The following is a 14886-nucleotide window of genomic DNA, read 5'->3' on the forward strand; positions in this document are numbered from 1 at the left end:
TTTGGGAGTTTTTTGGTTTTTTGGGTTTTTTGTTTTGGTTTTTTTTTTGTTTGTTTGGGGTTTTGTTTGTTTGTTTGTTTGGGTTTTTTGTGGGGTTTTTTTGTTTTTGTGGGGTTTTTTTGTTTTGCTTTTTGTTTATTTTTTTTTTTACTTTGCTGTCACATACTGTGCCTGTACATCTGAAATCAAAACAACCTTTAACTTATTTTCTCCTCCTCTAAAGTATTGCTGGCTCACATTGAAGTCTGAATTGTGTGAGCCAGCACAGCCTTCAGCACACCAAGGGTGTGACAACAGTCAGATACCCCCAAAAAAGCACAAAATTCCTCAGGAGCTTTCCTCCTAAACTCCTAGGACAAAAAGTGATTTATGCCCAGAAAAGCAAGGTTTCATCCCTTCAGCAGGGAAGAAAAGCACAGGCAGAGCCAAACCTCCCTTTGCTATCCCAGAATTGCCAATTTTGCAATCGCCAAGTGAGATTTGAGGGGTTCTGCTGCCTGATGATCCTTCACCTGCATGGAGAGAGAAATAGAGGTTGTGCTGTGGCAGAACTGCCCTGTGCTCCCATTTCCTTGGTGCAGTTTTTGCTGCAGGTAGTTTTTGCAGCAATCTAAATTTTAAATACTGTTCCCAGGAGAAGGTCAGCTCCAGAGGCAAATGGAAACACTGAATTAATCTGATCAATGTTTTATAACGAATGAAAAATTTGCAAATGTATGTCCCATACATAGTTTCTGTAGCAGTGCCTGCATTCTGTGTCCAGAAACTGTGTCTTATTTTTGCAGAGAATGGCTTTAGATGGAAAGCAGTACTTTTTGTCCTTGCTTGGAGGTCACTAAACCCATGAAATTCACCCAGCTATACCAGCAGAACACAAGAATCTCCCAAATCTCCTCTGATCTAAGGACTGAATTATGCTTTTTTTATTCAACGGGATTCTGCTCCTGTGACCAGCTTCTCATTAACCCAGCCTCTGGCACCCTTGTTTTGGACAAGCAAAAGCACACAGGTTAGTAAAATCACAGGGCAGAGCTTTTCTTTTCATTTATATTCATTTGCAGACCTGGAGAGCGACAGCACGATCAGGGCTCATTAGCAACACAGCCAGCAGTGTCAGGAGGAGGGGAAGGAGAAAGGAAGGAGGTCAGGAAGCCAAAGAGGCCAAGAAAAGGACTGAGAGAGCTCTCTGGGTGCCCAGCTACCAGTCTGGTCCCAGGATAACTCTTCCCATCACATACTCCCAGTAATCCACTTCCTTCCCATCCCCATCCTTGCCATCTCATGAATTTCCCATTTTAATCACTTAGTCCTATTTTCCAGCACATTCATCATCTCATTAGCAGTAAATGCCTTTATTAAGCTAAATATGAAATCCAGCACTAAGCTGTTCAAATGGGTTTTTAGGGGCATGGTTTCCTTCTTCCCTCCTCCAATCTTGTAGCATCCATATTCAAATCATTCTTGTATATATTCATGTAATTGTCTGGTCTCAATCTTTAATTAACTGTATTTTTATGGAATCTCGATTTTCCCAAGAGAAAGCAGTATTTAATACAGTTCAATGTTCACCTGCCTTTTCATGGAGACAAGTGAAACAGTGCCTGATTAATTTTATCCATTAGTTCTCTGTTAATTTGAATCATGAGGAAGGGAAAGAGGAAATACATTTAAATGCACAGTTTAAATTCTCACAGTTCATCTATTTTGGGGTTCCAAAAAGTGGGCCAGGAACATAAAAAGGTTCTGGTTTGTGATCTCTGACCTGGACCCTGCTGGCCTGCCCTGACCCTTGTCAGGAAAACTTCCCTTGCAGGAGACACCAAAGAGCTGCTGATTATTTGATTTCACCAAGGGAAGGTGAAGAGGTCTCCAAAGTATCCACACGATTTTCTGCTGAGGAAGAGCTCTTTAATCTGTCTTTAATCTGTCAGCCAGGCCAGGACAAGACCCAATGGCTGGGAGCTGAAACTGGATCAATCCAAGCTAAGTATGGGGAGTCATTTTCTAATTATTATTTTTCTATAAACCAAAGGGAGTAATTAACTACGGGAACATCTTCCATTAGTGCCTGATAGATTTTCTATCACGGGAAGCACTTGAACTGCAGAGTGTGGACACATCCAGCTCAGTCACACAGGGCCAAGCAGAAGGAAGAAGGTGAGTTTTTCTTCCAATTGTGCCACTGGGGAGAGAATCTCAGGATGCTGGCTCCACTCTGGTGCCAATGGCTTTTTTAGAAAGCAGATTTAAAAAGCTGAACCAGCTGAAAAGGAGTACAGAACAATTTAGGATTTAAGAGTCCATAGGACATCTTAAAGGTCAAATTTGTTTAGCAAAAAAAAAAAAAAAAGTCATAGCCAGTTAGTATTGGGAATGAGGGCTCTCCAAGGGAAGAAATATTGGTGCTGGGTGGAGGAAGGCACAGTAAGAAACTACATATGCATGAGAGGTGGAAAATGAAAGAGAAATTAAAAATATAAGGGTTTCTACTCTTCCTAAAAAGTCCTGAGTGGGTTTGCCTGCAAGACCTCTGTGTTCACATCAGCAGCCACGGGGAAGTCACAGAGGTGTTTGAGCAACAGCAGCCAAGCCTCCCAAAACCCTGCTGTGATGTCTCCCCACCCTGCAGTGGGGTGGGGCAGTTTTTGGCACAGTTGTGTTACAGAAATCCTGGAATTGAGGTGTTGCCTCAAATCTTGTGAAACAGAGTGCTGGCTGAGCAGGGAAGGAGTGACACAGCACAGCCCAGCTGCCTTTTGCTGTTATTGTGAATCCAGAGGAATGGCTGCAATTTAGAGAATACAAGGGATTTTCTAACTGATGGAGAGTGATGCTGGAGGGATTGTCACTGCTGCTCAGGCAGCCCAGCCAAGGAAAGGGTGAGAAATCCCAGGGAGGGACTGACTCACATCTGCTGTGCATTTCAGGAGGGGAGACACCCTGAAGGGAAGCAGCTGAGATGGGGGAAGAGCAGAGGGGCTGCTGGGCTGTGCTGCTCTGAGCACTGGGGATGGTGCAGCCCAGCTGTTAGAGGCAGGTTTGGAACTAAACAAAGTGCTCTGCAGTCCCTGGCAACATCACTTTGACAAGCCTGGGAACTCTGAAAAAAAGATTCCTCCATCAGTGAGGCTGCTACACTTCTTCTGACATCTTAAACTGTGGAAGTCCCATCCTGACAAGTGGGTCTGAAGATGTGGAGCAGGTCCTCTGCAGAGAAGGACAGGGCTGTGTCACTCATCTGCATCCCTGCCTGGGACAGCAGTTCCAGCTCATCCCAGTGGCCATCTGGGCTCATTGGCCTTGCTGTTTGCTGCTGGATAGCAAGGATGACTTCCTGGTTTGCTCCCGTATTCTTGGAGACAAGTTTGTGGGATGTGGTGAGCTTTGGGAGGCAAAAATTATTTCTGCTTATATTAAAATGGCATCAACAATGCCTAATAAAAAAAATATTAGGTCCCATCCTCTCCTTCTTAAAGGGAAGGGAATCTCTGGAATAAAATGTTCTGGCAAAAATAGATTAAGAGAGAGAATAGGCAGAAGTCTGAGCCCACTACATTGGGTCTGAGAGTCTGGGTAGATATTCTCCTGTAAAGCTCCCTAAATATCCCTTGAACTTCACCTCAGTGGCTGAATGGCAGCCTAGAGCTCTGTGAGAGCACAGGAGAGCTCCCTGCTTTCTGCTTTTCCCATGGGCTGACACCATAAATGGTGGGGTTGCATCACTTGGAAAGTCAGAGCAGACCAAAAAATTCCCAATAACATTTTGCAGGTTGTAAAACAGAAAGAAAAATAGAAGGCACAAAAGAGTTAACATTGGATTCAATCAGAGTATGGCCAGTTAGTTGATCAGTAGGATGTTGGTATTTTTAATAGGAAAAATTAAAGTACTAACACTGAATGAATAGACAGGGAAGAGTCAACCATGCTAACAAATACCAGAGTTGGGAGGCAGCTAAATAATGTATTGTAACATCAGAAACACACTTGTGACCCAATGCTGCAACATGAAATGAAAACGAATCAATAGAAAGTAATGAGAGAGAATAATATGTGGATTAGTGAGGACAGAGATGGATTTCTGATCCAGGATTTTCCCCAAAAGACAGCTATGTGCTCTAAGAACTATAAATCTTTAATCAGTTCATCAAGTAGCTCAGTTATTCCTCTGTGCCTACACTCAGGGCTAGATAAAAGTGCCTTCTGCATCTGCAATTCAGGCATGGCAGTTTCTGGGGCTGAGCTGAGGTGCTTGGCTGCTGGAGTGCATCCAGATCCTGCAGGGAAGGGCCTGGGAGAGGGCATTGCTCAGGGATTTGTACCTGCAGGGGAAATGGTCCAGCCAAAGATCCAGAGAAATGATTCCCCTGCGAGGCTCCTGACAAGCAAAAGGGGCAGGGGATTTATGGGGGTACAAGGGGATTTATGGGGTACAAGGGGATTTATGGGGGGTACAAGGGGATTTATGGGGTACAAGGGGATTTATGGGGGTACAAGGGGATTTATGGGGGTACAAGGGGATTTATGGGGTACAAGGGGATTTATGGGGGGTACAAGCTGCCTGCTGAGACAATCACAGAAAGGGAAAAGGACTTTGTTCCTGGTCCAAAACTGTGTGGTTTTGGGGGGGAGAGCAATGGGGGACAAGTCCAGAGCCCAGGTCTCTCTTTCACTCTCTATTCTGACAGTGATTTCTTCCTGCCACCAGTACAATCGAATTTTTTTTCTTTTTTCTTCAGACAATGGAGGAAAGTGTTCCTACTCCAGAGCATCCACTCTGTTGGGAAAAGTGGCTTTAGACTGTCTCAGGAGAAGGTTAGAAATGAATTCTAGTGCATGAGCACACACTGTAACTCATTCTAAAGAAGAAATTTTGCCCTCAGTTTCTCTTCTTGTTCTGGAAACGTCTTAAAAGAAATCTGCAGAAATTCCATTTTGTGGGAAACTCATGACATCACCTGGGAACAGGTCCCAGGCTGAGCCCCTTGCAAGTGTGTCTCATTTCTGCCTCTCTGGGGGTTCAGAGATGCTGCTGGCTCTGTTGGGAGTGTGGATTTTATTAACCCACAACCACCAGTGACAAGAAGTAAAACTTCCTGGGGGCTGGGTGGATTTGACGTGGTAAATTTTGGTATGAGGAGAAAGCACAGTAAACTTTGGATCTCAATTTTTACCTTGCCTTGACCCCACTTGTGCCTCAAATGAGGGATTTTTAGAAAAACTTTCTGAAGTCAGGAGATTTATATCTTATTTCCAAATGGAACAGACTTTGCTGAAAACGGCATGGATTTTACCAGGTCAATACAATTTATGATGAAATAGGAGATGTTTAAATCTAGTTCTACATAAATAGCCCCAGCAGGAAAGTAGTGGAGGCTGATAAAAAATAGAAAAAAAAAGAAAATTAATCCATTTTTAATGCATCTGCATCAGAAAATGTAACATCAGCCAAGGAGATCTCAAATCCTTCCTGCAGAGGGTAGGAAAGGGAACACACTGCACATGCCAGCCAGAGTGTGGCAGACTCACTGGCTACACTTTTTCTAAAAGGATCCACACCACCTTTCCTGAAGTGACATTCAGAACATGTCCAGTGCCAATATTACACACAGTTAGCAGAGCACAGCCTGGAAAGTGATTTTCCAAATGATGAAGTATTTGGGTAAATCTGGCAGGGTTGGTTCAGGGTGTGAGGGCACCAAGCTGCTCTGCTCAGGCCATAGCCCAGTGTGCTGGACACAAAATCCAGGCTGCCAGGGAAGAGGGATGCAGTGGCAATGTGGGAATATGAACACTGATAGAAACAGAGGAATTCAGCTCCTCCAGGAGCTGTTTGGTCAAAGCCCCACCAGGCTCTCCCACAGCTGCATTTCCAAGCAGCTTTGTGGCCATCCAAACCCTCTGACATCTCTGTTCCTTGAACTTGCACATCTTTCAAGAAGAAAAACAGGGAAAAAAACTAACTTGAAAGCTGGGCTTTGCTGCCTTGAGCCAAGATTCACATGATACCTTTTAACAGCCTTTCCTTCCCTGGTTTTCAATTAACTGCTGTGCACCCAAGATTGCAGACTGTCACCTCATGCAAAGAGTAAATCCTTTCCTAGAGCTTCTTAAACTATTTTCTCAGGCTCCTGACTGCAGAGGGCTTTGAACAAACTGCTTCCAAGGAGGGAAAGGAAAATGAAGTGAATGGCTTGTTGCATCAGCAGCATTTCTCCCAAGGTGTTTGTGCTGCTGCTCTGCTCCAGGGAGCAGGAGCTGTCACATCTCAGTGGACTCTTCCCAGGCAGAGTCATCAGTTTTGACTTCATATTTCCTTGGGGTTAGATGGAAATTTCTCAGGAATAGAAGTAGGAGGCAGAGAGACACCTACCTCCCTACCTACCCATCACACACAATCTGGGAGAGGTGAGACAAGAAGGGACTACAGAATGTTTCCAATTTGCTTCAGAGCAAAAAGAAAGAGCAAAAGAGAACTGAAATGCTTTAGTAAAAGCTGACACTCCTCGTTTTTCAGGTCAGCACCAAAATGGAAGTGACATTTGAAAAGGATGCCTGCTTTTCCAGGAATTTGTTTGAAAACTGGGTGTTGCAGTACTGCAGTAACTGATGCTGTGAACAAATTGGTGAGAAATACAGGATTTAAAGAGAATCCTCCTCTCTGGGGACATGAAGTGAGCAAATTAGGAACCTTTTAAAAATCAGAAAATTTGGTAAAATGTTAATAGTGACCACAAGTGAACTGAACTATGTCTGGAATTTGCAGGAGGAGCCTGAAATAGAGTAGCTGGATATGGGGAACAGGTTTATTGGTTTGGGTTTGGTTGGTTGGGGGTTTTTAAATTCTAAAATTGTGTCAGTTTTTTTATATATAGAGAGAGAGTACACGACCTTCCAGACCTGACATTCCAGATTAAGTTTTTAATTCTCTCATGAAGGAGCAAATTTGAGTAAATAAATAGTGGCTGAGAAAATAGAACAAAGCAGTCCCAGAATCACTGTTCCCTCTGCAAAAAAAGAAACAAACAAAACCAACCCTATATAGAATAAACTTTTAAACCCAAACCAAAAAAGCCAGGTTCACCATAGATGCAGCCCTACATTATTTCCTGCATTCAGGCTTGCAGAGACACAGCCCAAGACTGCTCAAAGAAAAATTTCAGTGTTAAAATCTGATTATTTTTCCATTTCTATCATTGATTGCTTCCAGATAAGGAAATGTACTACAGTCACTGGGGAAGTAGCCTTGAATGTGCCTCCAAGCCTTCCTGGGGTTTAACTGGGCATTTCCTCACTAAAAGTTGCTTCAGACCACTGGACTGGGGCAAGGCAACCTCAGCACCCTTCCCATTGCATATCAACATTTATTATTTATTTTCTTGTTGAAGGAGGCTTCAGAAAAATCTCAGAAAAAGAGGAAAAAGGCTAAGAAAGAGGAACCCATTGTCCCATCAGCACAAGGAGCAGGGACAAATATAAGCAGGTCTATTTATACACTTAAATCTGTAAATATGCCCCCTCCTGAAGGAGTGACAAATTGCAGTAAACTCCATCTCTTGCTGTTTTACTGTAATTTGTCCCTTTCTCAGGACATTTCCCTTGCCAAGAGGAAGGACTGGAGCCCTCCCATCTCTCACCCTCCCTCCTCCAGCGTCTTGGCTCTAAGCTGGCACAAACCCTTTGCTGCATTTTATATAACTTCATTGGTCTGACTTTCCAACTGCTTAACAGCCCTTATCAGCAAATAAAAGCCTCCAGCAGCAGATGAGCAAAGTGATTGAGAAAGCCATAAAAAGTGAAAAGAGAGAGCTGTCTGTAGTTAAAACAAGCCTCAGCTCCTGCTCCCCAGCCAACTCCCCCAGTAAGTACAGAGGAATATCAGCTTTATTACCCTCCCTTTGATTGTATGTCATCATTACAGCATTGTTTTCCCACATACCAATTCCTTCCTAGCTCCCACTTGCAATAAAAACCAGAGATTTGGGTTCTTTTAAAAGATTAATGGACACAGCTGCCCTCATATTCTAAACTTGTGGAGTGGCTGGATATCACTCTTGAAATTCCAGATTCTGGCAGTTTTCTGCTGGGGCTGGAAGGCAACGATGTCGTGAATTACAGGAGAGTTGTGTGGAGGGGAGGAGGTGGCACTGAGGAGAAATGAGACCTGTTTCATAAAGAAACTCCAAAATTAACAACCCTTTTTCATGAAAACAATGAACAGCAAAAGTAAAAATGGTTTACACAGAGGTTTACAAAAGGGAAAAAAACCAATTTTGTACAGAATGACTTGAGACTTGGTGCTCTGCTTTGAGGGTGAGTAGGAAGTGATGCTCAAAGCCAAGCATGAAGTCATTGCTCTGACCACAACAGTTGATTCATGTGGACAAAAGCAGGTCTTGGGGAATGATTTGAAGGGGTTGGGGTGGCTGGGACATGGATGGGATGGGAGCCACGTGCCCAGTGCCATGGGCAGGTGACACAGAGCAGCAAGGGAGGTGCAGGGATGGAGCAGAACAGCAAAAGAGAGCAGGGGAGAAGATCTTTTGGCTGGAAAAAAATGAAACTTTCTTTTGCTGGTGGGAGACAGTTTGTAAGAAGAGTCTTTTGGCTGGAAAAAACCAAAACTTTCTTTTGTTGGTGGGAGACAGTTTGTAAGCAAGGGCTGATTTCTGCCTGGCTCTCCCCATCCCAGGAGGACTGGTGATTGCCCAGTGAACCCTCATCCCTACAGAATGTCCCTGCAGAGGTTGCTGAGGGTCTGTAAGGTCCCCAGAGCCATCCATGGTGCCCCCTCAGTTGTCAGACAATTCCCAAAGAAATGCAATGGGCTGGGCAGAGCTCACAGGGTTGTCATCCCCAGGGTGACACCAAGGGCTGGCAGGGCACCCTCATGTCCCCAGAGCTGGGGCTCAGCTCAGCTCCAGTCCTGCTCACATCTGGCCAATTCCCAGGACAGGACAGCACCAGCTGGGACTCCTTGCTGGCACCATTTGGGAGGGACAAGTGAAAGAAAATCTAACATGACCTTCACTGCAAGCCTGTGTGAGACCCAAAGGAAGAAACCCAGACCTGTGGAGCAGCAGTGAATCTCTTGCCAACCCAGAAACACTTCGTGCCAACCCAGAAATGCTGTGTTTTCACTCCAGCTGTGATGTCTGCATTTAGTATTCATTGCCATGTCACTGATCCTCATGAATTCCTCCCGTGTGCATGTGCCTCTCTCATCCATTTCTATCAGCATCCCACTGTAATTTATTATTAGTTAAGAATTAATAGACACTTGGAAGTATAATGTTACATTTTTGTCTTCTGGTGCTCTGAAGCATTTCATGCAGCAGATCAAGCATTAAATCTGTCATGTAAACACATTATTTTGCCATGTGATGCATTATGATAGCCCACTCCCAGGAAAATGAAAAGCACTTAAGGGTTCATGTTTGATGTGTACTGTCAACAAAACTCAGGAAGAATTTATTGGGTGTTGTGGTTTAATGAGTACCTGTTTAATAGGGTTTGAGTATCATTCAAAAATGTGGCTTTACAGGAGACATGTGATACATTGAATTTCGATGTGAATTATAAAGCCCAATCTAGATCTTCAGGCCTCTACACAGCAAAGATAATAAGATCCAGGGAGCTGTTTATTAAAAATAAATCACAACCTTTTCTTGTTTTCTCTTGGAATATTCCTTTCTCCTTCATCAGGTTTTATGAAGCTGCAGGGTTCAGGTATGGAGGTGCCATCCAGGATCTTTGATTAGGGCAGAATAACTCAGCTATAGTCAGGGGATGAATGAACTAAAGGGAAAGGAAGAGCTGATAAACAGGAGCTCCACCAAACACCCAGCCACTGGCAAGCCTGGCAAAGTTTAAGGAAAAGAAGAGTTTGTTACTGGCTTGGGAAAGCTTTGGTGTTTCCAGGTGGAATCTTCACCCAGCAGACTCCTAACAAAAGCCCCTCCCTGGCCAGAGGTATCACAACAGCAGCAAAAAATGGCAAAAATCTGAACAAAGGTGGAATTTCTTCTCCTTTTCTTCCCCAGGTTGCTGTTGGGAGTGATGCCTTAGGATTTTAGCTTGTATATTTTAATGTATTTGTGATCACACAATTCTGTAATGTATAACTCTAAACTCCACATTCAGTGTTAGCTGCTGTCTTTCCATTTTGGTCAGACACAACAATTCCTCTCTAGGCTGGGAATCAAGGACACCTGACTGTCTCAGGCCCCCACAAATGCAAATAAAAGTGAGTTGGGGGAAACAAACTTGGCATAAATGACTTCATTACCTGAAGCTGCAATTGGAAGATTAACCTCCAGTATGAAAGGGACCAAACTTATAAAAACCCATGACCCATTGTGCATTTTGGGTGTAGCCCCTGGGGGGATTTGTCTGCCCTAAATGTACCAAAATGCCCTTCAATAAACATAAGTGCTTTTTACACCCTTAATTTTGTCTGGCCTCTGTTTTCAGGTAGCCCAAAAAGGCCTCAGGAGCACCTCCCACAAACCAAAACAAGACATAGTGTGACATGACAAAAACCAGAGAGCAGCCTGAAGAGAAATCCCAACCCCTGAACCAGGCAGGCAGTGCTCACAGAGGGAGCCAAAGGTGGATCCAGCAAGTGGATCCAAGCTACAGCTCCCCTTGAGCTCCTGGTACACAGTTCACAGGGGCAGAGTCCTAAAACCTTCTCTTCAGACAGCTTTGGTTAGAATTCATCAAGACCTGATGCAATTAAAGGCTCTAAGTTATTAATACTAACAAGATTTACTGCTCCCCATTTACAAATGATTTGCATTTTTATGCATTCTTTTAGCATGGATCATCACGAATTTCTTTGGTATTCATGAGGTTGCAATTTGTGTATTTCCATAATTACCTCATCATATTCCCCATTAGATAATGGACCAAGGGCATAAAACACCAAGCAGAATTCAAAAGCAGCACTGACTCTGCTCCACTGAGAGACTGAGTGTCCCTTGTCCTTGAAGCAGAGCTCAAGGAAAACCCTGGGAAAGGGCTCTGCCCCAGCTGAGGCTTGCAGGTAGAAATAAAAATAATTTATTTTTTTTTAAATCAGTGCTTGATCATTACAGCCTGTGGGAATTTCCCTCCTCACCCTGACTGGATCCAGTGACACATTCTCTGCACAGCCCCTGTGGACTAAAGAGGATTGTGCCACATTCATGGCAAGCCAAGGAATTACATCCATTTCCATCCCACAGCTTTTAAAGTGGGACACAAATGAGAGATGAAGAACCAGAACCAGCTTGGACAAACAGTCCCCCATGCCAGGACACTGTCACCAACCCCCAAGGGACAGTTTGCATCCCAAACCCACCCAACCCACCAGTGCACTGAGGGGAGATGAATTTCATGTACACAGAAACCTTTTTGTGCACTTAGGAATGGAGATGAGCAGATTTAAAATTAAAAGGCTTAGTTCACTGCTGGGCAAGTGATCTAAAATGGCCAATAAATAATTCATCCCAGCACCATCCATCACTGCAGCCTGGCCAGTGACACAGCAACGTTGGGGGGCTCACTTGGTGAAAAGAGACAACTTAATTCAGCACAAAGTGAATAATCCAAAATCCCATCAATGATTCATCGCTGGATTAAAAGCTAGAGATTTCTCCATAAAATTCTCTGCCCTGCATTAAATATGCAGATGATTGTGTGATGTTTATTAACTACTGGATGGCTTAGTTAAGGGTGACACCAGCTCTGGTGCTTGAGAGCACCTTTGAAGCCATGAATCTTCATTAGATGTGCATGTAAGCATGAAAAGGGGTTCCCTGCCAGGATTCAGTGCTCACTTACATCAGAGAGGTGCAGAATGTGTCTATGAGAGAAGAGAGTCAGGCTTTAGTGTACTTTGTTTTGAAAACATAACCACAAACAGGATTTATTCCCTAGCTTGGGTTACCTACCATACACCTCTTCTCCTAGGTATTAAAAAAGCCAAAAACACCCCCCAAGAAAATCTGAAACACCCCCAAAAAATTTCCTTTTTTATTTCCTAGATACTTAAAAAAAAAGAAGCTTCATTTTGAAATAGTCAGAGAACATTCAGCTTCTTTTCTTCTAAAAAAAAAAGATATTTTGGGAAGTGGTAGATTTCCCTTCCCCTTGGAGAAGGGTCAGTGCTTGAAAGACTAAAGAAAGGCAATGAACTTTTACCAGAGATTATTTCCCAACAACTTCCTCCCCAATATTTCCATTGGTATTTGCACTCTCCAACTTGCCTCTCTCTTCCCAGTGTCCTCATGGTCTTTCCTGTCTCAGTTTCAAACTACTTGGAGCTCTTTAGCAGAGGTTAGAAAATAAGTCCTGTGGGGAAGGCTGAGGGAGCTCAGGGTGTTCAGCCTGCAGAAAATGAGACTCAGGAGGGACCTTGTTGCTCTCAGCAACTCTCTGAAAATAATTCAGTGGGGATCAGGCTCTGCTCCCAGGAAAGCAGCAACAGGACAAGAAATGGTACCAAGCTGCACCAGGGAGGTTCAGGTTGGACATCAGGAAGAATTTCTTCACTGAAAGCACTGTCAGGTTTGGAAGGGCTGCCCAGGGGGGTGGTGGGGTCCCCATCCCTGGAGGTTCCCTCAGTGCTCTGGTCTGGGTGACAAGGTGAGGATCTGACAGAACCAGAGGACAGAGTCTCAAGCTGTGCCAGGGGAGATACAGGCTGGATATCAGGAAAAAGTTTTTTATGGAAAGAGTGATGAAGTACTGGAATTGTCTGCCTGGGGAGGTGGTGGAGTCACCATCCCTGGATGTGTTTATGAAAAGATGGATGTGGCACTTGGTGCCATGGTCTAGTTGAGATGTTGGGCTGGGTTGGACTTGATGATCTTGAAGGTCTCTTCCAACCCAGCGATTCTGTGAATCCTGAGATCAGTCATGGCTTGGACTCCACCTTGGGGATCTTTTCCAAGCTCAGACACAGAACCAGTGTCTCTACACCATGGGGTGAGGAAATGAGGGCTCTCTGTGGGAGCCCCACTCCAATCACAGTGCTCCTCTTAGTTCCTAAACACTCTCCAAAGTGATTCCTTGGAGGGCTCCTTGCCGAGCCCCCCGTGCTGCTGGAGGGCAGGAGGGAGTGGAGGCTGAGATGAGCTGTGGGATTGTTCAGGGCTGACATTTCCTCTCCCAGGTCACTGCTTCCACAGTGTGATTGCAGGAGCTGCTGAGTCTTGGGGTTTGTGGTCTAAATTAGCAAGAGAAACCAAAACCACACTGCAGCCAGCTGGGGTGAGACGGCAGCGGGAAGAGGAAACCAAGAAATGCGTGGTCACAAGAAAACCAGAGCACAAGAAAGCCAGAGGGCTACTGACACTGGCAGGGAATTGAGGCCACATGAGCCAGAGCCCAGGCCAGTGTGCTGAAAGCATTCCCTGGAGCCCTGAGCTCAGCCCTGAGCTGAACTCCTGCTGGGACCTCCACTGTCACTGGAGGAGGCTGCTCTGATTCTGCTTGGTGCCAGCAAATCAGCATCACCCGTGCAGCCTCTTCCCATCTCTCCAGATGTTTCTCTGCTCAGTCTTTGCAGCTCAATTTTGCCATCTGCTGTCATCTCTGTGGCAGCACGTCCCGTTTCCTCTTTCTACCAGGCTAAAATTTTCCACTTTTTCATGCATTCATCTCACACTGTGTGGTTATCTCTGTTCTTTCCCCAAGTCCCATGATGCTATTTATTCTTATTTCTAATTTCCTATGTACTCAGACACATTCTTCCCTTCTGCTTGCTTTTTCTTAAGCCCCAATTACATTTCACCTTTGAAACCAAGAGATTTATTTATATTAACCTTAAAAAATGCCTGGAAAAGCACATTAAGGCTAAGAAACAAACCTGGAAACATAATGAAATGTGCTGCTGAGATGGAAAGGGACCTCCAGAACAGTCAGCTCCAGTAAAGTCTATTAAGAGAGGTCTCTTATTAATCTCAAAATGATATTTAATTCATTCCTCTGGTTTCTCTTTAAAGGATTTGTATTCCTAACTCAGCACTTACATTTTTTTTTCCAGCATTTCCTTCTGTTTCCTCATTAGTCAATCCCATATCCCAAAATATTCAGATCTCCTTTTTTAATCGCTTTTCTGTACCTCCTCCATACTAATGTGGCAGTTCAGTCATTATCTCCTCATGTCAAACCTCCTTTACCCTCTTTAATCAGTCATTTTGAGACAGACAATTGTCCACAAACTACTGGGCACCAGTAAAAATTATTACTTGGACCAAAATCTAAATCCTTCATTAATTAACCACCTTGCTCCAGAGAGCTAAGGCAGACTCTCCAGATATAACAACATTTAGGCTTGACATGGACTCTGAACAAATTAAAACCTGCTTGGCTCTGCCACAGGCTCCCTGTGCAAGCCCATAAAGGCTGAGTGAGATAATTCCAGCAGTTATCTCAGTTATCTGAGGCCTCACACCTGGGGGATTTCAGCTCGTGGTGCTTGGCAGTTTGGATACCAGGATGGAGGGACTGGAGTTCTGGGGAAATGTAGAGTGGTTTTGAAGGAAATGGCTTTGATCCTTTGCCCTGTGTATTGCTTTAATCTGGTACCAGAGGGGTTTTGGCTGCAGTGCTTTATCTTTACTCAAGTGTATTTTTTTTGCCTTCCAAGGTAAAAGTGTTAAAAATAAAGGCCAACATTTCCAGATGCCAACAAGATCCTCTCTGACAGCCTTTTCTTTGTAAAAACTTGCTGCTTTCACCCAGCTTTTCTCCACTAGACTCAGGGACTGCATTCTGGAGCTTCTGTTGCTTTTGGAAAGCAGCATTTCCTCCAGCTACATTTCACTTTAACCTTTCCCTGAACATACTGACAGCCTGAGTCCTCACAAACAACTTCAATGAATTTTCATTTAAACACAA

This window comes from Catharus ustulatus, chromosome 15 (genome assembly GCF_009819885.2).
Source record: "Catharus ustulatus isolate bCatUst1 chromosome 15, bCatUst1.pri.v2, whole genome shotgun sequence".
Lineage (NCBI taxonomy): Eukaryota > Metazoa > Chordata > Aves > Passeriformes > Turdidae > Catharus > Catharus ustulatus.